Genomic DNA, 24,647 nt, shown 5'->3' on the forward strand with positions numbered 1-24,647 from the left:
AAGCAAGCATCCCTGGATATTAGGTCTCCCATGATTTTTAGGAGCATAAAGGGGCCCAAAGGGCCCAGTGGCAGAGAAGATCTGGTCCATCTTTGTAGGGCATTATGGGGTGCTACCAAATGGGGAAGAAGCAGAACAAGAGGTTGGGGAGCTAGGTGGGGGGCAGCCCATCCTCTCAACAGGGGGGCAGGGCAGGACTTTGCATCCCCCCTCAAAGTCCCATGCTGAGGTCCTAACCCACAGGACCCCAGAATTTGGCCATACTTGGAGACAGGCCCTTTACGGATGTGATTTAGTTAACATGGGGTCACTGGGTGGGCCCTGTTCCGGGGTGACTGGTGACCTTGTATGAAGAGTTAGGACACAGGTGCAGAGGGTCAGTGTCTCCTGCGGAGACACAGGAGGAGGCGGCATCTGCCAGCCAAGGACGGAGGCCTCAGCGCAGGAGGAACCTTCCCGGCAACACCGCGCTCTCGGACTTCACCCCCCAGGCCTGGGGATGACACGTGCATGGGAGGTGTGCAGCATGTGGTTCTCAAGATGACAGCCAAGCAGCCACCAGGGAGTCAGGCAAAGCCGGAAAGAGGCGGGCACAGCAGGGCCCTGGAAGCAGGCCCGTTCCAGGCATGGAGTGGCCAAGGCCAGGGCTCTAAGGTGGGAACACCGCATGACTCAGCCACGAGCCGGGAGGTAGAGAGCCGGGACGCTGTGGCCAGTGACGTGGCCCAGCCAGGCTCTGGCGTTGCTGCAGGCAGGAGGCCTTGCTCAGCCGGGCCAGCGACAGCAGACACATCCTGCCTACCACCTTCTCACTTTTTTCTGAATTTTTTTTTTTATTATTGCAAAACACTTGACAGAAAACTTGCCATCTGATCCATTTTTGTATGCAGCTCAGTGGCATTGAGTACCTCCTTGCATGCAGCCCTCCCCACGTCCGTCTCCAGAGACTCGCCCTTCCAAACAGAAAACAGAAACGCTGTCCCCACGCGCACTAACCCTGCCTCCCTCCCCAGCCCCTGGACGCCCCGGCTAATCTGACTCCGGGTACTCCTGTGTGTGCGTGTGTCTGTACAGCACGCGTCTCGTTGTCCCGGGCTTCCTGCACCGAGCACCACGTTTCCCGGCCCACTTCACGGGAGCAGGTGTCAGTTTCCACACTGTCTGGTTTATCAGTGAAGTTTCCTTGGCCTCGGCTGCGTCCCCTCTTTGGCTGCTCCCACCCTAAGGAGGCAGAGCTGAGCAGCCACACCAGGGCTGCAAACCTGAAGCTGTTTACCAGTTGGCCGCTCACAGAGAGGGCTCCGGGACCGCCCGGGGGGAGACGGCTCTGCCCTCCTACTCGGTGTGCTCAACACTGCACTGCGTCTGCCTGTCCAGCTCCTCTGCAGCTGCCACGGTTGTGCGTCTCAGCTGGGACTCTTCTCCCTGGCCCTGCCACGTCTGTGTTTGGTTCTGCAAAGGCCCTGCCACCTGTCGGACTGCCCTGCAGGGTGGGACAGGTCACAGCGGGGGCTAAAGGCCCAGCTAGTGTGGTGCCATCTCCACCCTGTAATGCAGAGCTGGCCCGCACTGGCACTGGCTCCGAGCCAGGTCCCTGTATAGAATGGGCAGCGCCCAGTTGCAGAGAGGCCGGTCACTGCAGGAGAGCAGGGAACACACGCGCCGAACCCTAAAGGGAGACAAAGGGATAGGGACACCACAGTCTCTCGGGGTTCCTGGAGGGATGAGTAGGTGGGCTGCGCGGGTGTCTCCCCAGCATTCACAGGCCATGAGCAGGACCTGAGTTCCACCCCCGGTCCCTACATGGGTGTAGGACCGATGGCCCCTGGGGACACCCCAAGGGATGTGGTCTCCTCCAGCACCCACGGGAGCTCCCTGAAGTCCCTTCGGAGGTGCTTTGTCATAGGCAGGGGCTGAAAGGGAGAGGGCGAAGTCTGGAAGCTTCAGCAGCCACGCAGGAACCTGTGCATCCTCACCATGGCCTGAGGCACTGGGTCACAGGCGCCCAGAGAAATGCTCGTGCGGCTGCAGGCACTAAACAGCCGACCGAAGTCCCTGTTATCTCGGGCTCTGTTCACAGGGCAGTGGCTGTGTGCAGCAAAGCAGAGGCTGGAGCCCAGAGCATCAGGACAGGAAGCCAGGCCTCCTGCTCAGTGCGGGGCTGGAGGGGCAGCCGCGAGCCAGGGGCCCCAGGAGGAACCCCAGTGCAGAAGGAACCCAGAAGGAGCCTGGGGCCTGAGCCGGTCCTGCGTGGCCCTGACTGTGGATGACGGTGGTTGCTGCATGTCCAGGCAGCAGAGTCGGGCAGTCCTTGCTTATGTCAAGGTGGCCCCTGACGCCCACTCTGAAGGAGAGGCTCTGGACATACGAGAGCAAGAGGGGAGAGTGGAGTCTCATGTATTCCCCGTTCTACCTGCTGCCCCTTGCTAGACAGGGAGGGACCCCAGATCCACTGATCTGCTCTTTGGAGCCAGCGCCACACTTTATTTCTCTGGATAGCAGAGGTCACTGCCAGAGTCGGCCCTGAGCTCTGAGCTGGTGGTTACATGGGTGTGTGCGTGCGTGTGTGTGTGTGCATGCGTTTGTGTGTGTGTGTGTGCGTGCGTGTGTGTGTGACAGTACTGTCCCCAGCAGCTCTGTCCTTCCCAGGGTGGGGCCATCTGTACTCTCCAGTCCACAGAGCGCCTCAGCTCTGCGCGATCCCTGGGCGGAGTAAACTTCAGTCACCTTTCAGAGGACCGGCTCAGGCCCCAGGGTCCTTCTGTGCTGGAATTCCAGCCTGTCCCTGTCCCCATTCCTCCTTGTGACTCTTTGGATTTCCCTGAACAAAGGGCTGACTCCCCTTTCCCTCTGCCTCCCACCACCCCGTGCATCTCTCCACAGCAACCAGAGTAACCCAAGTTATCAAGTCATCAAACCACTTACCCTTTTAGTGGAAAATCCTTTAGCACTTCTGTTGCTCTTAAAGTTGAAAATCTCAGCCCTCTGCTTGATACTGATGAGCTCGTCACCTGGTTTCTGCCCTCTGTGGAGCCGCTGAGCCTTTTCCCACCCGGGGGCCTTTGTGCCCGCCCTTCCCCCCGAGCCACCTGCCCTATCTGGGGCACCACAGCCTCCTACCTGTGACCGTGGCCACCCCACTGCCACCTTCTGTGCCGCCCTGGCTGAGCCCTCCTAGCCCTCCTAGCAGTTTCTGCTTGTGCTGTTTGCTGCTGTTCTGTGTTCTCACTGTGGTGTGGGGTGGACATAGTGGTCTGGGAGCTCGCTGGGGTGGACGCTCTGTCTTTTCGTGATGGTCCTGATCTCTCAGTGTGCAGCACTCACTTAGCACAGAGTACCCATTTCACGAAGTTTGAAGGAAAGAACGACCTAAGTTTCTCCTCCTCCTCCCTGTCTTTCTCCTCCTTCTCTGGCTGGCAGTATTGGGAATCAAATCCAGGGCCTCAGAAACGCAAGGTGGACAAGTGCTCTACCTCTGAGCCACATCCACTAGCATTGGGTTTTTTATTTTTTATTTTGAGACGGGGTTTCACTACGCTGCTCAGACTGGCCTTGAACTTGCAATCCTGCTGCATCAGTCTCCCGATTAGCTGGGATTACAGGTGTATGCCACCACGCCCAGCTGTTTGTACTATTCTTGTGGAGCTCACCTCTCTTTACACCTGTTGGATTATGTGAACTATGGCACATTATATTTACAGCGAGAGATTTTCCAGTTGGGAAACATTGGGGACTTTACACATGAGAAACAAAGTTAAATTAATTGGATAAAACAAGGCCAACCTGTTGTTACCCTTACGCAAGCAATTTAAAGTTCAGATAAAGGAGAAATCACTCCCGATGAATTTGAGACTGTCGTAAATCCAAGTTGAACCTTTTTGTTTTAACATCACCTAACACATTGGCAGAAGGAAACGTGTTTTCAAGAGAAACGCTCAGTCTTACTTATAGGTTACTAAGCAGCAGAGCTGACTCTAGCTAGGATGCTTGTTTGCAAAAGTTAATCAGAAATCAGAGATTAAGTTTTTCCTTTCTATTATGCACACTTTATAGTTACGAAGAAAAAATCTAAGCAAATAAATCATGTTTTACAAATGACTAATACCCAAGGAACAGATTAAGACATGCAAGGAAATCGCGTTGAAGTCTCTGATGTGTAGGTGCAAACTCATCTCTGAGCTATCGTCAGACAGCTCTAAATAAAACAATTATAGATGTTTGCATGTATTTATCTTCTCATGGGTTTTTACGATCCCAGTGCCAAGAGTGTGCCCGGAGCTGCACAAGAGATGAAACGGGATGAGGTCTCAGCCCGCAGGCTTGTAATCAAAGTCAGACAGATAAAACAATTCAGACATGGAACACATCCGTTGAAAAGGTTGTTAAAATTTATGAAGTGTGAGGTTTTCTTAGCTTTTCCAGGGAAAGGCGGGACCAAAAAGGAGGCCAAATGACAGAAATTTACCATGGACGGTGGGTTCTCAGGGGAGAGTTGGATAAAAGCTGTGAGTGCCAGGAGCTGGATGTGGGTGGAAGAGCAGAAGGAGGCCCCAGCTCAGGAAAGCCAAAAGGCTGCAGCTGCAGGCGCCTCAGAGCCAATGGCCAACTCAGCTTCCCCCCAGGAGGCCTGTATTGCTCAGGGTTACGGCACAGCTACTGGTGTCTGGAACTGGTCACTGACTTGGAATTCTGGGTCTTGGTTCTCCATTGCTCCCTGCAAAGGACCCACAGTTGCACCTCACCGTGTGCTGAGCAGAGCAGAGGAAGAATGACCTTCCTCCATGCCCCACCTCCCCCGCTGTCTCTGGAAGCAGGACCAACACTGCCATGTGTGACCCAGCGCCAGCTCTCCATGGGAACGCCCAAGTCTCACTTCCCCCAGCTCCCCTCCAGTGTTGCCTTGCTCTCACCATTTTGGAGACCCATTTAAAAATCTGGAGCTTTCCTAGTTGGCAAACCCCGGATCTGTCTCTCTTCCCATTTGGGCTTGCTACAATTAACAATAATAACAGGTGACATTTCCAGAAGGCTGCAGCACGCTAAGCACTTGGCTCCGTCTTTGCCTCAGCGCCTCTCCAAGCAGCTCTAAGGCTTGCTGTCAAACGGGAAGCGAGCTCTTTATGTCAGCTCTAATGCATCGTTGTATGTCTTAAGTGCAATGGAAAACAAATCTGTGCACATTTACATATATTTTTAACTGCATGGGAAAGAAAACACATGGAGTAGAAAACACTGGTTGACTGGGGTAGAATGGATTTAATGTGGGATCAGGGAGAGGGGCGGGAAGTCGCTCCTGCACTGCCTGTGCAGTGAAAGCGTGAATCTGAAACGATAAATATGGCGGAAGTGGCTGCTTTCTGCTGCTTCATTTTCTTTCAGAAGAGGCTCCAGGAACGGGATTGGTCACTGTGAGGCCATGTCCCTTAGGTCATCCATGGGCAGGGCCTTCCACATCCACCCACCTGTCTGGACTCTCTCTACTGTGGAGGACACCAGTGGCTCCCTTGGCTACGGAGCCAGCTGGGAATGGAGGGCAGATCAGATGGAAACACTTCTCCCCTGGCCCTCCCTCACTCTCTGCCCAGGCTCTGCTCTGGAGGCCAGACTGCCATTTCTGGTGAGTGACCTCATGCACTGATCTCCATGGGAAGACCCTAGCCTGCATCCTGGGGCAAACAGAGTTGGAAATGGAGCTAAAAGTTCAGCAGAGGAGCTGCTGTACTCCTTGCTTGCCTCATTTGGGGCAGCATTCCGGGCCTCTGGGAACGAGAATGGCAAAGAGGGTGACGCTTCTCCCTGCAGAGCATTCACCTGCCTGGACCTGCTCAGTCCTCAGGGCCTGTGAAGCTTAACTGTCAAGTTGATTGGCTTGGGAGCCACTTACAGGATTAGTGAGGCACATTGCTGGATGTGTCTAAGTGGTCATGGAGGCATGACTTTAGGGTCTATATTGGTCCCTGGCCCCTTCCTCTCAGGAGCTCACTCCGACCTGCTCTGCTTCCCAGCCAGTGTGAAGTGAGCACTTCTCCACCAGGCCCTTCCATCGTGTTTCTGCATTGGAGCCCAAACTGTGGACTGAGCCCTCTGAGACCGTGAGTTAAGTAAGTTCTCCTTTAAGTTCGAGTGTCAGGTACTGTGTTCCAGCGACAAGAATGTAGACCAAGAGAGTGACGCTTTCCAAACCTCCAGGCCTCCCCACCTTCTCCTACGAGGCGCCCGGGGGAAGGCCAGGCCAGGCCAGGGAGGCCTCCTTGTCACTACACTGGCCTCCTCAGGACCTTTCTGATTCTCACTCAGCCTCTGTCAGCAATCAGATGGAGGGTCTCGGGCCCAGAAGTGGCACCACCACCCCTAGCCCTGCTGACATCCTCATCCTGATTCCTCCCCATTCCTCACCGCCTCCTCCTGAGCCTGAATCTTCCAGCAGGGCTGAAAGCCCTTTCCCTCTCCACACCACTCCACATAGGCACAGCTGCTCGGTCCACTCCTTTATCCCCAGGCTTAGTGCACAATAGCTACTCAGATGTTAGATGAATGAACACATTAATTAATGAGCCCCGGCAGATTGTTCTTTGAACTATTATTTAACTGCCGTGCATGTGTGCATGTGTGCACGTGTGTGTTGTCTCCCTGTAAGCCAGCGTGATCTCCAAGGACAGGCAGGATGTGGTTGGGAGTGTGTCCTGTGGATCCAGGTGGCTGAGGTTTACAGTTCTAGCCCTGCCACTCACCGGCTGGGAATCCCAGTGAACTTCTTTGAACTCTCTGTTCTCGGGTCCCCCTCTGCAGAAGGAAGATACTTCCTATGGTTATTGGAAGCACCAAGTGACTTAATGCTCATGAAGGGCTTAAGATTATGCCTGGGACCCTGTCAGTGCTGGAGAGTGTCAGGTGCAGTCATCACTGCGGTCACCATCACCATCACCGTCATCATCACCTTCATCGCTATCCCATCATTACCTCTAATGCTCCACTAGGTCCCAGGAGTACTCACAATAGACCCTCTGTGAAATCATACTGAGCCGAATTTGATGGAATAATGAGATAAAACATCCTCTAACTATGAAGACTGAAAATTAAGAGGGAAATGGCACACAGGTGACACATACTTTGCAAAACACAAAAAATCCATACATCAAGTACTACAGGCCTGCACCCAAACAAGACCGTTTCTTCACTGGCGGGCTTTCGATGGGAGGAGGACAGCCAGGCAGAGCGCTGGAGGGCCAGGAGACACCCTGTGAGGTGAGAAGAGCTGCAAGGGACCAGGAGCCCAAGACCTGTGCCTCTGCTGCCTGCGCAGGGCTCGTCGGTGCAGCTGGTGCCTTCCAGCAGGGCTGTTCTATTGGAGCATTTCAGAGCAGAGCCCAGGCTTATTTCCAGCTCTGCCATCTACTACACGGGGCACCCTGAGCCAAGATTCCCATGCTGTCCAGTCCCACTGCCTTATCTGTGGTGTGCAGGTGGAGAAGCGGACAGGAGCCCAAGGCCTGCGGAGCTCGGGGTGACAGCAGCGGCTGCCCACAGCTGCGCAGAGAGGGAGGGAGCACAGGGCAAGGCCACCACTGCTCACGAGGAGGAGGCCCTGTCTGCATGACCCACTCATCTCAGCATCTCCCGGACCTACAGGCAAGTGTCCCCATCAGAGAGAGCTTTGGCCCAGGCAGAGCACCTTGGTGGGGTCAGTCCTCTGTGTGCTTGGGCCCCTGCTTCCTTCACCTTGGGGTTACTTTCCCTCACAGCTCACTCCCGGGGCTCCCTCTAATCCACATGCCCACCCTCACCCTGCGTTCACTCTCACAGGGCATCTGTTGTGTTCGTTATATATTTGACTATAGCTTTAGCAAAAATCTGTTCCTGGATTTATTCTGCTGAAATACCCCTGCACCCATGCCAGCTGGTCAATGGCCAGGCAATGTGGCCTCCACTGGAGGTAGAGCAGCAGTGGGAGAGGGGCTGTCCCTGACCTGGGTAGATGTTCTAGCTGGAGACAGAATCTGAGTCCAGGGTCAGAGAGACAAGACAGGGCGAGCTGGGAAGGAGACAGACAGAGAAGGCATTCAGGCCTGGAGGGTGGTGCAGGAGAGCTGGCTGAGAAGGGGCTTCTCACACAGTCGTGCAGGGGCAGATGCCAGCATGGCACCCAGAGGCCAGAACAGAACATTCCAGACCCAGGAAGGCAACTGCAAGAGCTGGAAGAGGCCAGATCATTTGAGACCATGGTGGGAGGGCTTTCATTCCACGAGCAATGGGAAGTCACTGGCAAGAGTTCAGTCAGGAGCCTCCTGCCCGATGCATACTAAAAAGGTCACACTGTTTTCCCGATGGCCTGTGTGGTCCCGGGGGCTGGTCCAGCCCTCGTGCGCGGTCCGTACTCAGGGCGAGCGTGAGCTGTAGGTGGGCAGGAAGGGGGCTTCAGCAACTCTGAGTCACGGAACATCAGACTTGGTGAGGAATGTGAAGGGGATGGAGGATCTCACAGTGCCCTAGAGGGAGACCAGGCCCAGCACCCGGAAGAGAGTGCCCTGGAGTCCCCCACGCCACCACCTGGCCTCTCTCTCAGCAGATGCCTCATCTGAAGAAAGTCATCCACACAGCATCCAGAGCGATGGTACAGAAGCTCCTCTGATCCCGTAGGGCTCTGGGTTCTTCTCTACACCAGGTGAGCCCAGGCCCTCCCAGGGACACAGTTAGTGATGGGAGAGGAACTGGGAGCCTGTCACTGCTGGCTGCTCACTTTATAGCGAGGCTTCCTTCTTAGGCTATGCTGGGAACAATGACCCTACAGTGCTGGTGACTGGCATCTCGCTTTCAGCCAGAAGCCCAGAGCTCCGGCCTGAGCACCAACCTCAGAAACCCATGGGTTTCCTTCAATGTGGGCAATGTCAGGGCAGCAGCGGGAACAAGACATGAAAGGTTTGAGTCACACACACATCACAAGGTACTTAGGGATAATAACAAAAACACATGCAATTTTTAAAAAGATGGACTGCCTTGACATTATACAAGTTTCCCCCCATTTTCTTGTATGCCCTCCTGAGTCTGTAAATCAAGGCCTTTACCCTGGTTTGCATTATCATTTTACTGCGGCGAATTAGTCGTGTTCTATCAGATAAAGATGCAGCTTGCACAGGAGGCTGGATGAACCTCAAGTGCACAGATGTTTATTTTACAGGCTTCTTTTTTTTTAAACTCAGAAAGTGTATGCAATTTAATTAGCCATTTTATTTTGCAAAAAAAAAAGTGGTGCACTTTGGCTCTGAGAGCTTCTGAGTAACTCGCATATAGAGGGACATTTGCATTCACAATGAGCCACTCAGCCCTGCACTCAGCTTTGCCCAGGCTCCAACAGGAAGGCAAATATCACGTAGCTTTGCATGGAGATTCAAGGCAGTTCAACTCCCTGGTGCCACTCTGCCTTCGGGTGGGGCAGGAGGCGGGCAAGGGAGGGAGGCAGGTGTGGACTGCAGGCCAGTCTGATGAGGTTGGAAGGGGATTTGCATCCACAGGAGATGCAGAGGTGCCAGCTGGGATAGGATCACTGGGCTGCGTGTGAGTCCCTGTGGGCAGGGGGCTCTCGTCGCATGAGCTGAAGTGGGCAGGATGGGTGGGCAAGACAGGTCCTGAAGACATGGACAGGAGGAGTCCAGGGAGGAGAGAGTACTCACGCCTGCCTATCATTTTGCACCGTGCATTTCCTCTGGGGATCCCCTATCCCATTTCCGGGAGCAGGGTTTCAGTCGGACCCTCTCAAGTCCCCTCCCCACAAGAGGGCCTTAGCATGGATGGTGCCCATCACTCACCCTGGGGATGGGTCTGGCAAGGAGAAGCACCTCCCTTCTGAAGACCCCTCTCGGGTGGGACAGCCAGCATCGAATTGCTTGACTGGAGGATTTTGATCTGTCCAGTGCCAGGCAAGTTGAACCTAAAACTAAAGGTTAAAAACATGATGGGAGGTGGCATGCAGAGAAACTGTGTTTTTAGTGACATTAGCTCTTATCAGCTTGATGTAGATGTGGTTTTGTGTCACTCACGACACAGACTCTTGGCTGAGCAGGGAGTACTAGGGATGGTGGGAGACACACAATGAAAGAGGCCATCCAACCCCAGGAGGGTTCCTGCCAGCTACCGCCTTGGGCCATCTGCACAGTGCAAAATGATAGACAGGGGTGAGTACTCTCTCCTCCCTGGACTCCTCCTGTGTGTGTCTTCAGGACCTATCCTGCCCACCCTTCCACTCCAAGCCCTGGGGGCCGCGGTCTCGTGAGGTCGCTGGTATGCAAGCAACATTCGGAGCTGTGGAAATGTTTTCTCTCTGATGAGCCCTAAATGGTCTTTTGGAAACTTTCACCCATTGCTCAGAGTTCAGCTCATGGGATGGGAGCACATCCCAATGGTTCTGTATTAATTTGAAGAGAAAGTCAACAGCTACCTCCAGTGAAAGCACCAAATGCTATGGTACTGGAAGCTTCTCAGAAAAGCACAAAATTAAATCATTTTAGAATCCTTGGGTCTGTCTAGTTCCACTTGGTGGGACACAATTCCTTCCCAAGGGCCCAAGCCCACTGCCCCCAGCCTCCTCCCTGGACAGGCTGGTGGTACCTGCAGTGGCCCCCTGGGAAACTCAGCAGACCCTACCAGGAGGTGCCCACAGAGAGGGGACCTGGTGAGCGGTGAGCTGCAGCTGGGTGTGAGGCAGGGTTGGGCTGGGTGCAGACAGAGGGGCCCAGGAGGACTGGCAGAGGCCGACAAGCTGGTGGGAGGCCGTGCAGGCAGCAACCCTGGCACAGAGCACAGGAGGGAGGAGGGGTATCCCGAGGGTGAGGCGGGAAAGAAATGAAGACAAACTTTTTCCCTTTCATGGCTTTGCTGTGGGCTTTGCTGTGGGCTGGCGTGCTTCCGTGACACAGAAGAAGGGAGACAGAGATCAGAAATGTTAATCACAACAAAGCCACTCTGGCCTTGTGCACCAGCAGGTCGTTCTGGGGATGCCTCAGACCACCTGGAGACTCACTCAAGGACGACGGAGCCGCTGCTGCCTACCACCAGGGTGTCTGCAACACCTCAGAATACCGGCCTGAGCCACCATCTCCACCCGCCCTTGCTGGACCCAGGGACCTTAGGCCTCTGGCTGGACCACGATCAAGGGTTTTACTAAGGTGATCCACCAGCATGCAAGCAGATGGGAGACTCCGGCAGACATCTTTGCGTGCCCTTTGTGTCCATCAGCTGGATTTTCCACATGGCTTTCCAATTTTCTGTAGTAGCTTAAGGATCTTACAATGACATTCTTGTCTGGCATTAAAAATGAACAAACCTCCCAAGGCCCTAGAGTTCCAAGGCTTAATGGAGCTAATTGTGGATTTGTGTGTTTGATCTCTCAAATGAAGCTCTGAAGGGCACAGTCATCGCCATGGAGAAATTCACACACCTCATAAAACCCTCTGTTCCCCCAGCGTTTCTGAACACCAGGTCCAGAGCAGCAATGACCTTTCCCTGGGTGCCTAGGAAGAAGGTGGCTGCCAAGAGCTCAGAGCTCCATCCGGACCCGAGGAGAGATGAGTGGGATTGATTAGTGATGTCTGCCCAGGTCAGGGAGGAGGCATACAGGTACAGATGCCACACTTTTCCTACCCCACATCCATGCTAGTGCTGCACTAAGTGCTAGTGAGATGGTTAACCAGTTTGGTGACTCAAACAGGAGCTACTGAAGCTGAGGATATAGGTTAGTGTAGCTGGTTAACCTGTATCAGGCTTGGTTTGTCAGCACCAAGGGAATCTTTCTTCTCTTCTGACCCTGACTCCCTTGCTTGCTACAAACAGGATCAGTTGGAAGAAGGGCTGAACAGAGAGAGTTAATGATTCTGCTGGTATCCCATCCACTTCCGAGCAGGAGGAAACTTTGTTTCATGTTCACACACACAAACAAAATAAAAGTCAACATAAAATCTGCCCGAGAAGCCACACTCCCTGGAGCTGTGCTCTAGTTCTTGTTGGCAGCTTTGATTCTCAGCCCACACCATGGCTCCCCCGCGCAGGCCGGGACCCTCTGGATTCCTCCTTTCATCTTTCACTCCGCTGTCACTTCTCCTCCCCGCACCTCCCACGCACAACAGTCAGTCCTAAGAGTAGCGCCGCATCTTAGAGCCAAAGCCCCTTCCTAAGAGGGCTGAGCGCGTGGCCTGTCCCACCGCCCCTCCCCCCCAGTTTAACCCCGTTTATTCCTGAGACCCCACTTCTCATGTCTCCAGGGAAGCATGGAACAGTCTCCCCTCTGAGTCTGGCTCCTTCCTCATACCTCTGCAGCTGGAGTGAGTAACTGATCTGGAGAGGGCCAGGCAGTAGGTATCTCACTACTGCAGTCATCCACTCTGCTGTTGCAGTGAGATGCAGACAATATGCACAGTGGGTTTGGTGGAGTTCCAATAAAACTTTATTTATAAACACAGACCGTGGGTCAGGTATGGCACGCAGGCCACAGTTTGCTGACTTGCTCTATGGGCTCATGTTTCTTTCTTTTCACTACATTTTTTTCACTCTAGGATTTTGTTAGCATCTGTGTGTCCCCAGCAGACTTCAGTTCTGCAGGCACCGGCCTGTGACTTTCTCTTACCACCACAGCTCACCCAACAGACCTGGTTGAGAAGTGGCACTGAGCCTGGTACTGGGGCTGGGGGTGACCCCTAAGGGCACCCTTTGGGGTTTGTATTGACAGTCCCAGGAAAGACCTCGCTAGGTCTTTTTTCCTCTCCTTAAACACGGGGACATGCGGGCTTGGGTCTGCTCTTCCCAGCTTGCCTCCCTGCGAGCAGAGCCTGACTGGGGGAGTTACCCGAGGCAGCCAAACTTGAGAGCGGCCCGGCCCTGATAATGCCTTCGGCCTCTGCGTCAAGGGCACCGAAGCTGCCCCTGGATTTCTCTGTTACTTTTTGTGCTAGACACTCCGAGCTCAGTGTTGCCACTTGCCACTGAGGGGCCCTGGCACATAGACCTTGATTAACAAGACACAGGGTTTGACCTGGCATTGGCACATTTCCTGTGCCTTGTGTTAATGTGGTGAAACTCCATGTGCTCATTATCAGAGGTGTGAGCTACCCTGGCCATCTCTGCTCTATCACGGGAGCCGCTCCCCAGCAGAGGGGCCTTCACGTCAGCTTTGCCCTCCCTGGATGTGGCCTCTGGCGCTTGGCTCACCCTTGCTCCCGTGCCTGGCAGTGCTGCTGCTATGGGTCCTGGTTTCGGCCCCAACCTTTACGCGGGGATGGTGCATGCAGGACCCACGGAGAGATCAGGAGAGGCGGGACTGTGACGCCCAGCGGGCCGTGACTCCTGGGTGGAGGGTCTGCAGCTCTCCCTGGCTGGCTCACCACTTCCCATATTTGGGTCATCTGCTGAAGCTCTGGAATATTTTTTTTTACTTAAACCAAGAAACATTTTTTCTCTATTAAATAAGATCCACAAGGTTTCAGCGGCATTCACAGACAGGGAAGAAAGGCAGGGGAAGGGAAGGGGCAGGCTGAGCCCGAGAATGTGAACTGTATAAAATTTATCTTCTCAGAAATTTAAAGGCTGCGGCTGCATCCCTGATGCGCTCTGCGGGTCCCCCATTCCATTAAAATCCCGCATCCATTTGCACTCCATTCTGCCACGCAGGCTGGCGTGGGCTCCCGGCGCAGCCTCCAGGCGCTGCGTGCAAGCCTCTGCTGGCTCCGCCCACTGGGAAACAGGAACCTTGGCTTGGTTACGCTGGTTACAGAGAGGAGCTCCTTTGGGTCTGACATGGGTGCCGGGCCACAGGGAGGAGGGTGGGACAGCACCTTGGTGGTGCTGACCCAGGCAGGACTCGGGCAGCGGCTGGGGAAAGTGGACCCCTAAGCCAGCCGGCTGCGGGGATGTCTGGAGGGAGCTCTGTCTGCAGTTAAAGCCCCAGGGGCTGCAAATCCAGAGAGGGAGAGGCGTGCGAGAGGGAGCGAGCAGAGTCCCTGGCAGAGCTCGAGATGTTCTCCATCTGCCCAGTCACTGGGTTTACCAAAACCGCGCGTGTGTGCGGCTTGCACGCAGCCACAGCCGCCTTAGCGTGGGATCTTTGTCACGGGAGACCTGACAGAGCCTCAGCCGTTCCTCTTACCGCTCACGGCAGCAGGCAAGGAGGCCGGAGCAGAGGGCTCGCGCTGCTCAGTGGCACATGGGACCGTACATCCCTTTCACTGGCACTGGCCGGTGGCTCTGTGAGGCAAGAAGGCTCAGGGGTTTCCTGGACAGTCCTGTGGACGCCCACACTGGTCATGTGGCCAGGGGGACTTGTCCCTGTCAAGCACCCCGTGGGGTCACGGTCACGTCTCTGGGGGCCTGTCTGCCTGATGCCCTGCCCTCCTAACCCAAGTCCAGCCACCATGTTCCTTCGCGGGTGTGATGCACTTCCTTGACATGGAAACACTCACGGGGTGACCTTTCCTCAAACGCCCCACGCAGTCAACTGTGTTTCTAACTGAGCAGATCTTAAGGCAAACACCCACGGACCATGCCCTGTGCCAGGTCAGGAGGTGGGCAGTCACAGAACCCCGATGTCCCCTCCTGGAAACCAGGCGCTTGTGCGGCTTCCATTCCTTCTCTCAGGAGCCTGTGACCTGGGCTTCACCACTGTAGACAATGGATATCCCCTCCCCAGGAGGAAGGCCAGGGCCCAGGGTGACTGACTGCAAAGGGCCACTCCCAGCCATGCGGCCACTCCCCCACGGGTTCTGGGAGACTGTTCTAAGACTGGAGTCAGATTTGGGTGATCCTATAGCCCACCTCCTCAGGGAGAGAAGGTGCAGGCTCACGCCACCCCCTATTATCCCTCATCCCTTTCTGAATCAGGGCCAACACTCCTCCTTTCTGTCCTCGTATCCTGCCTGCCCTTCCAGCTCCACTTGGCCCCCGAGGGACTCTTGTCTTCATTCTTGTGAACTAAAAATGTTATGTTTGCCTGGGCCTGGGGTGCACGCATTTAATAGCGGTGCTCTGGGAGGCTGAGGCAAGAGGACAAGTGAGGGCCCAGCCCGGGTGACAGCAACTTAGTGCAACCCTATCTCAAAAATAAAAAGGGCTGGGGCTGTAGCTCCATTGCCAAGGCCCTGGGTTCCATCCCTAGCACAAAAAGTTATGTTTATATTTGTATATAATAGACACATATATATATCATGTATTATCCACATGTGATTAATATAAGGGATTTGCATGTATCAAAGAAACAGGAAGTTCCCACAGAGCTGATCTGCCAACCTTGAGCCCCATGGGGCTCCCACCCAAATCTCCACGTCCGCCAGTTCCTTCCTGTATCCAGCCTGCTTTCTGGAGGCTGGGGCCTCAGGATAACAGTGCTTACGAGTGTAAGCTCACACCATGTTTCACTCACTCCTTGAGTGTCTGAGTCTGAAGGCAGAAATGCCCTGAGACCTTGGGGAAATGACTGTCAGTTTCCTCCTTTGACATGTGGGACTCACATGTGAATACCCATTGTTTTAGCCAGCTTTCCATCACCGGGACGAAATACCCAAGAAGATCACCTCAAGGAGGAAAGGGTTTTTCTGGCTCAAGGATTCCGGTGGTGCAGTCCAAGGCCACTGGGCTCTGATGCATGGGGCTGAGGGAGGCGGCTCATCAAGGTGGAAGCCACGTAGCGGAGCACAGTGGTTCACCTCAGAGTGGCCAGGAAGGAGAGATGGGAGAAGGCAGGGGACAAAATACACCCTCCAAGTGCACAGACTCAGCACTCTGCTTCCTCTAACTGGGCCTCACCTCCCAAAGTTTCCACCAGCTCCCGGGAACCCTGTGAGATAAGAATCAATCAGTAAATGGGTTAACCCACTGCTGAGGTCAGAGCCCTCACAACCCCATCACCTCTCAGAGGCCCCAGCTCAGGGCACTGCTGCTTTTGGGGTTAAGTCTTCAACACATGAGCTTTGGGGGGCACTGCAGATCTAAGCGTAACAGCCGCTCCGCAGAGCTGTGGCCTGCCTCCCTGTGCGCCATTCCACGTGTCACCGAGCAGCCCCGGTATGTGGAGAGTGGGGGTGAGAGCTAGGCTGAGGGGGCGGGGGGAGAAGAAAGCGCATCCTGTTCGGAACAGGAGGACTTGACTTTATTTACAGAACTTAATGAATTTTCCTGAGTAGCACCCCGGGGGCTCACCAGGCTTCTGTGAAAGAATCCGGAGCACAACGTAAAGATGCAGTTCCTGCAGGAGACCCACATGGGTTCCCAAAACTCACAAGTGACTTTTAGGCGCAAGGTCTGCCTGTGGATCCGGAAGGCCGACTGGACAGTTCTGGGCCCCACCTGGTGGGCTCTGGCCACTTCCGGCTCTGTCTTCCCAATGCTGAGGACACTCCCAGGGGTCGAATGCCCATGTCCTCTGTCCTTTAGCTTGCGATGAATCTCCCGAGGCAGTGGTGGCTGATACCTGTGGTGTCCATGGCTGTCACAGTCCTCAGGGACATCACAGGGCTGTGGGAATACAGGGCTAGAATCCCTTCCAGACTACCACAATGTGAATCGACCAGAAAGCAGCCAGCATGGCCTCTCTCTGGAGTCAGAGGCTTCTGGGCACACACTGGGTGGCGGACGTGGGGAGAGACCCCCACGGAGGAGACCCCCGGCTGCACAGTCCCACCTGCCCAGATAGGAGGGCTGGCAGCCAGCTGTCTGCCAGGTCCTTGCGGACAAATGCAGGGAATCTTCCAGTCCTGAAGCTCACCATCAGCCTGCAGCCGTGCCCTGGCCTGCAGAGGCACTTACGCACCTCCACGCTGGCGCTGGCTTCGGAGAAGCTGTCAGGCTTCCTCACAGCCACTACACACCCGCACGCAGTGCTCTTGGAAGGGGAGGAAAACACCAGCACCCCACAGCGCAGCAGAGAAGGTAATTAGCATTCATTACTGCAGCATCACAACAAACCCCAGCTCAAAGAGCCCAACCCCTGCATGTTTTCCACTGCCATTAAGCAACCCCGCTTTTTTCTGGCATTGTGCCCCTTAACTGAGAGCCAGATCAGGACCCCCATGCCACTATGAAAAACAAAGGCCTTTGCACATCCCCACACACACAAGCAACCTTTAAAGGTGAACCAGCGGGAGATGAGAGCTGCATCACTTTCCACCAGACCCAAAGCAGGCTGCGTCTTGTCATCTACCTTCCCCTTCCCATCCCCAAGAGAAGGGGATTTCTGCAGAAAGCCTGGGTTCTGGAAAGAAGCCACACAACCCAGCCTGCAATGCGTCAGAGCTGCTGAAGCCCAGGGACCCGCTCCGGCAGGGGCCTTCGTGGAAGTAATTAAAGCAGTATTTCCTGCGTGGCCAGGGAAGTGGGCAGCGTTCATGGGTCTCATAAGTTATTCTGGCACCTGAAGACTGTTGCTGAATTTGAAGGAAGACATATCCACACACATGTTTATAAATATCTACTGCAAGGCACGGATCGTATGTAGAGATCATTAAAGCAGAATTACGGTTGCATAATGTGTTTTCTGGAAACCTTTACTGCAGGCCCTTCACATGCACAGCTCAGCACTCTGGTGCACTTGTTCTAGACAGCAACCTCTCCTGCTAGTGTCACAGTGTTCCAGAGACTCTTCTTGTCACTTCAGCCAGGCACTGGCTGCTTCAAGGCAGGACTGCTGTGTGACCTGGTGGCAAAGACGCTCCGCTGTCCCAGAAGACTGGCCTTGCTCTCCAGAAGGAGACCCGCGGGTCTGTACCAGCATTAGCGGATGTCGCAGCTTCATCTACAGACCTGGACAGCCTGGAGGGAAGGCGCGCTACACGACTCCTGGCCTGCGCTCTGCAAATGGCCAGTGTCAGGAAGCACAGGGAAGCTGAGAAAGGAGACCAAAGGGCACCGGCCTTAATTCCATGCTCAGGCCTGGGGCTCAGAGTTGGGGTGGAGCAGCCACAAAGAATGATATCTGGGCCACTGGTGACTCTGGGAATATGTGGGCTGGATATGAGTTTTGCATCATTATAAATCCCCTGAATTTGGTAGCTGTGTTATACAGTAGTTGGTAAAAGAACCTTCTCAGGAACTGCACACTGAAGAACTTGAGAGTAAAAGGCATAGGATCGATAACTACACTCAGATGACTCAGGAAACAGTGTGCTTTTAGGTGGGGGTGGGGAGAGACCAGGGGCCACTCACACAGATGTGAGATGTGTGGGGAAACAGCAGGTGCGAGTCTTCGTGAAGCAAGCAAGAGTCTGTGGTCCTTGCAGCTTCTGTAAGCCTGAAATTATTTCTAAGTAAGAGTTAAACTGATGGCCAGGGGGGCTGGGGATTTAGCTCAGCGGCAAAAGTGCCTGCCTGGCAAGCACAAGGTCGTGAGTACGGTTCCCGGTACCAGAGAAAAACAAAAAAACAAAACAAACAAACAAACAAAAAAAAAACTGATGGCCAGGGAGGATGAGGATCAGAGCAGGCACCTGTTGGGCACTCACTGGGTGCTGTATGGAGTCCTCCATCTCTGCATCTGGTCTTGTTTAATCCCCGTTGCTTAGTGGGGGTCTGAGGCCCATCTCATGGATGAGTGAAGCAGTGCACGAGGGTGTGCTCGCTCACAGCAGGACAAGCACAGTTCGGGTCGGAACCCAGAGCTCAGTGTGCTGGCCTGACACCCCGGGACCCATGTGGTCCAGGGGTCCCTTGACTGGGTCTCCAGGCTCGAGCTTGTGGACACCTTTTGAGTCTCCCTGAGGGCTTGCCTTTGCCAGGGCCGGATGCACATCACAGGTCATCAGGTGCCCCCAACGCCTCTTGTCTGGTCAGAGAGAAAGCCGAGAGCAAGCCACTCACGCAGTACAGACCACATGAGCTGTGTCGGCACCAGGGACAAAGACAGCAGGTAGGGGTGCGGAGTCTGGACAGTCCTGGCTAAGACGACAGGTGAGCAGAGAGCCGGGGGAGGCTTCCTGCCAGAGGACAGCGTGGGTGCAGAGGTCCTGAGGCTGGCATGGGCAGGGAGGTCTGAGGGCCAGCATGGAGCCAGAGTCTGTTAAGTATCTTCCAGGAAGGGTTAGAAACCAGATGGCTTACAGACCTGGCCACACCTGCGACGCGACATCTAGTAGGAGAGGGTCGTTCTGTCCTAGTCGGGACTACGGGATGGTTACTTCTGGATCTTGTTTTTCTACTGTTAGGCTTCCATCAGAAAGTATTTACTTAAAAATAAATGTTAGCTCTCTCCCTTACAAACACACAGAAATACAGATTTCATGTGCCTCAAGCCCCATTTCCCAGAGTTCCCCCAGGACCCAGCTGGGCTACTGAAGTCTATCGTGCTGCAGACTGAATGTTCCCCCAGACTCCTACGTTGAAGCCTAACCTGTGGGCGACAGTGCTTGGAGTGTAGCCTGGGAGGTGGTTAGCACGCATTAACCCTTTAAAAGACAGACAGTGAACAGGGAGTTTTGGACAGTGGCTTGGTTGGGCTTAGGGTGAGGGGTTAATTCCCATGCTGAAGGACGCAGGGGTTTGGAACAGGGCCCCTGTTGCTTTACTGAGCTCCGGAGTGTCCACACAATGCCACCTCCTTCCTGCGCCTCTCCAAGGCAGGGAAACCCGTCACCCCGTTAGCAGTTGCTGGGGGCTGAAGGACAGCACGATGTGGCTTGTGTTGGAGGACACACGGTCCATTCTGACCTCCACTAGCGGGCTGAGTGTTATTCACAGACACAGTGGCAAAGCCAGTCCTGCCCCGATTGGGACTGGCTCGGAGAGGGACCAAACACACCGATGCTCAGTTCTTCAGGTTTTCACACTTGCAGGCCTCTTGTGCATTGGCTGGTAAGTTAGAAAGTGACTCGGCGAAATCTAGGTAAATGTGGGCATCGCTCGAGTTTATGGGCACCCACTGGTCACCAGCAGGTCCTCAGGGCACGGATATTTGTTCCTGCAAGTGCTGGATGCTGCAGAAGCACAGGCCCTCCACCCCCATTCACACCCAGAGCAATCAATCTTGCTGCAGGGTGGCACAAAAAACAGACTGGGTTGAAAAAATAAGAACGTGTTCTACCCTGGCAGTTGCCAAAGCTCTCTTGCTTTTGGCAAACAGGCAGCTATTCACTCTGCCAGTGTATTCATCACCCTTGGTACAGAAACTGACAAATAATACCTACGAAAACCACAACGCTTTTCAGTCTCTTTCAACATCTTTGGAAGAACCAAAAATAACGGAAAGGTGAAAACGCCACAGTCTTTGCTTTCGCTAAAGAACAGGCTCACGGTCAGCAGAGTGGCAGACGGCAGAGGTGTCACGGCCCATGTCCCTCAGGGCTGGGCGGTGCCACCGAGCCTAGACCTTAGTCTCGCATCTGCTAAATGGTGAGAGTACGATGCACCATGGAGGTCACTATGTGGCAAAGAAGCCCACCCACAGAGCTCATGGCAGGGGATGCCTACCTGTTTTCCCAGAGAGGGATTTGCCAGCAGGACGGGAGCTGCGTCTTTCTACAGGAAGGTAGGGCCTGGTACCCTGGAGAAGCTCTCTTCTGGCTGCAAGACCTCACCCCTGTCCACAGGGCAGTGCCAGAGACTATGTCATACACAGTGGTGAAGACCAGGCCCCTGGAGTGGCACGCCCGCCCCATGAGCCGTGGTGGCTGAGAACGCAGGAGCTCCTTGCTCACGGCTTCATCCCTTGCACTGTATTTTACTGCAGTTGGCTGTATCATTAGAACATCAGTGGTAGCTAATGCCATGTCCAAGTGCCTACATCATCCTTCAGCATCACCAGGAGAACAGGGATACAGTACAGTATTTTAAGATACAGCTACAGCAATCATTCCACATAATTTTTATTACAGTATTTTGTACATAATTGCCCTGTCTTGTTATTAGTTATTATTGTTAACCTCTTACTGTGCCTATTTAGGTATCAGATTCTATCCTTTGTGTATACATATAGGAAAAAGGGGTCTATGTAGTCTCAGTACTACGCATGATTTCAGGCACACATGGGGCCTTACAAAGTGTCCTCTACAGATGAGAGGGCCATGGCATACTGCCCCAGGGGAAGAGAACAATTAGGAGCAAACATTTCCAAAGGCTACAGGTCAGGGGAGGGGGCCGGTGGGTTGGATGCTGGGAGTCTGTGGGCTCCTTTGCCTGCTGCATGGAGACCAACGTCTCTTCTCCCATTGCTTTCCAGGAGCAGGACTGGAAGCTAATCCTTGCCTCTTGGAAATGCCTACTTTCATATCCCTGTTCTTGAGCTGGCAAGAGGACACTGGAGTCAAAGACAGAGCTGCCATCATGCAGGGTTGAGCACGGGTTGCCTGTGAATTTACAGGTCCCAGCCACGGGGCCTGGGCAGGTGGAGATGATCTTGTTCTGCGTAAGGCAGAGAGCTGCCGTCCCCCATGGACCTAGCCCAGGGTGGCCTCCTTATGCTCAGACTGAGAGTCCCATGGTCCTGCTGCCACATCAGGACCCTTAGGGTTCCTTGACGGGGGCCTGGACAGGGTAGCGCTCTCTGCTCAGATGACAGCCTGCACCTGTTCACCTATGTGATAATTTGCTTGCCCGTGATTTACATATAAAGACAGCTTATTTAACTTTGGCAATTAATGCTGGAAGTCCTTAATTAAAATAATAAATCAGAGAACCATTCCCGTGGTGGTGGGAGTAGCCAGAAAAGATTCACCCTGGCTGCAGGGATGCTGGGAGCTGCAGAGGCCGAGTTGTGCAGCCAGGGTTACAAAGGCCAGCTCAGAGCAGTCCCTCAGTTTCACACGGAGCGACTGAGTCCTGAGAGGCCACAGCCTCTCCCTCAGGCAAGCACATCCACATGCTCTTCTGGGAGTCCAGGGGTCTTGGTTTCAGGAGGTACGGCTGCTTCCCCAGCCACGGGAGCTGCCCGGAAAAAGGGACCGTCCAGCCACTAACGCTCAGAGGAGATTGGCTCCTCGACCCGGGAAACGAAGCTCTCACATACGTGGGCTTGGTGGCTTGTTTGTGTCTCCCTTCCTGTCTGCGTAATGACGTAGGGGTCAGCAGAGGTTTTCTGTAAAGGGCCACAGAGTATTCTTGGCTTTGTGGCCAAACTGGTCTTTGTTGCCATTACTCAAGTATACTACGATTTTAGTACACGAGTGATCACGGGCAGTACAGAGCCAATGGGCAAGCCTGGGTCCCAGCAAAACTTTATTTGTAAATGGGGACAGCAGGCCAGAGATGCCTCAGGGCTGCGGTCAGGCCCCATCGGACCGATGGGAACACAAGTGGCCCACCACCCACCCCAATGTTCTTCCTGGGAGTCTCCTGAAGAGCAATACTTCTGTAATCCCATTGGACACCTGGGGTCTGATGCTTAACTCGCGTCCTTGATTTGTGTGGCTGGGAGTAATTGCCTGCCTGCTCTGTGTTTCAGTTCCCCCTCTGAAAAAATGAAGAAAGTGGCCATAGTTCTTCCGGGGGCCATGGCAAGGACTCAGATGAGCCGGGCAGGGGGTGCTTGGCAGAGCCCGCGCTCAGTTCCTGTGGTATGGGTGTGGCTTACATGTTACCAGTTGCGGAGGATGTGAACAGAATTGGTGTTTGATTTCCCATTTTACTGTAGTGCCATGAAGAGATGCCCACGACTTTCTAAGTCTGTCTGCTCCTCCACTCAGGGTCTCAGGAGGGGGTTGCAGGCACAGTTGTGCCCATCAAAGACAAAGCATCAGATGAGAGATGCTCAGGCACTTTCAGTGACTTATGCTTGGCTAAGCGGCTAGGGAAGAGGTCTAATCCATGGCTTTTTCTCCAGAATCACAGAACCATGACTCTTGCCTGCTCATCTGCCCACCTGGCATCAGCCCTCATCAGAGCCCTGGTCAAACACCAGCCATGAAAGTGCTACCTCGCTTGTCCCTACTGCACGAGCATCTTGAAGAGGTCAGCACGATGTCTAGAGACCTAAGCCCCAACAGGCATCACTTGTGTGGGGCGTGCTCCTGATGAGAAGGCTGAGACTGTCCCCAGAGGGGCCATCTGAGGCTCCCATCCCTTAGATCCAGACTCCTCCAGGGCCATGGCCTGAGGGTGAGCTGCTGGCTGGCACCCTGGCGTGCTGCCATTACAGGTGCTGGTGTGCTGGTTATAATTCCAGAACTCTGTGAACCAACCTGCTCAGCCCTCATCAGAGCCCTGCAGGTGGGTAGTGTTACCTTCATATTCTAGATGGTTGTGAGACACAGGAGGGTAAGGAACTTGTAACAACCACGGGCTTGGGGCTCAGACTCAGGAGGTCTGAGCTGTCACTTTTAACTCCTTGGACATACTGACATCCCAAAACATCTACCGAGTAAATTTTTACCACCACAGGGACATGTAATTATAAACTTTCAAAGGCCTGAGTAAGTTAGAATTATTCAAGAAGCTACTGTTGATCATGTTTTGTTTTGTTTTGAAAAGAGGCACAAACTGTCACCCTGTGTTTGAAGATGGTTCCTCAGGTGGAGGGGGTGCTGTCCGTGGTGCTGAAGCCAATCTCTTCCCAAGGTTTCCGCCTGTCAAGGGCTTTCTTTGTCTCCACTGATAGCATACGCTGACCAGATGATTGAACATGGGTTTAGCGTGTTGCATGGCTCATCTCATCTATGCAGACATTGCTGGTAGTTCGTGCTGCCTAAGACCTGAAAGCAGAACCTGTGGGCCTTTGGTGGATGGCGTGGTCCACAGAGCCAACGTGGGATGCTTTGAGGTTTGGAGTGCAAGCACCTGAGAGTCCTCAGCTCTCCCAGGCTGGGGTCAGCATCTGCCCATGAGTGCAGCCTTGGCAAACAAGAAGACCCTGGGAAGCCCTTGACTTCCAAGTCCAGGAGGGGAGGAGAAATCTCGGCTGAGAACCCAGGGTGATCCTTAGCTGCTGATCAGATGAATGAAACCACCGCTCCTCTCTCATCAGCTTGCTGGCTTCTGCTGATGACTCACAAAAATCCTCCTTTCCCTCAGAGCAGACCTCGGTGTGGCCATCAGTATTACAATGAGCTCCAGGCTTCCATTTCCCTGCCGAGTCTCTCCGAGGCCTGCCTGACAGGAAGAGAAGGATTTAGTCTTTAAAGCCACTTAGCACAGCTGGTGGCTCATCGGTGAGGGGAATTCGAGCCTGGGGCCAACTGGCAGCCTACTAAGCCATCCAGGTCTGCTGCGGTGCCTGTCGTGGGCCGCCACCCCCCATGGGGACAGCTGCTGTCTGGCCACTCTGGAGGTGAGAGCTTCTCGGGAGGGGGCTGTGTGTGCTGTGCAGACTTTCTGTGAAGGTTGTTGACATTTCCTGCTCCTCCAGTGAGAGGAAGGGAGTGGGCAAAAGCAGAGGATACGCCACATCTCCTGTGGGACTCTTCCGGACCCATTTTCGTGGTGCTGTCATCACAACACCGCAGGGGTTCCCCACACATGATGACTATAACAACCTTTATTCATTCTCGTAACGCGGGTTTGCTGACCATCGACTGTACCAGGCAGCACTGGGGAGAGAGGGGGAGCAGACACAGTTGCAGTCCAGTGTTGGGCCAGCATGGACAAATGACCAGGGAGAGCTGTGAAATTCTCTGCTACCCCTCTAGCATTAGAAACCAGAGAAGAGAATTTAAGAGTTATCTACACTGAAACATCTTTTGCCCTGAAATGTCTTT

The 24,647-nt window shown here is 54.1% G+C and overlaps 1 protein-coding gene across 1 annotated transcript in view; it reads right to left on the bottom strand.

Moving 5' to 3' along the window:
* Cdh4 (cadherin 4, type 1, R-cadherin (retinal)) overlaps positions 1-24,647 on the bottom strand; it is a gene marked incomplete at its 5' end in the record, with an annotated part of 554,230 nt that overhangs the window by 281,721 nt on the left and 247,862 nt on the right.

Source organism: Chinchilla lanigera, unplaced genomic scaffold, assembly GCF_000276665.1.
Source record: "Chinchilla lanigera isolate Chin_1 unplaced genomic scaffold, ChiLan1.0 scaffold00127, whole genome shotgun sequence".
In the NCBI taxonomy this organism is placed as follows: domain Eukaryota; kingdom Metazoa; phylum Chordata; class Mammalia; order Rodentia; family Chinchillidae; genus Chinchilla; species Chinchilla lanigera.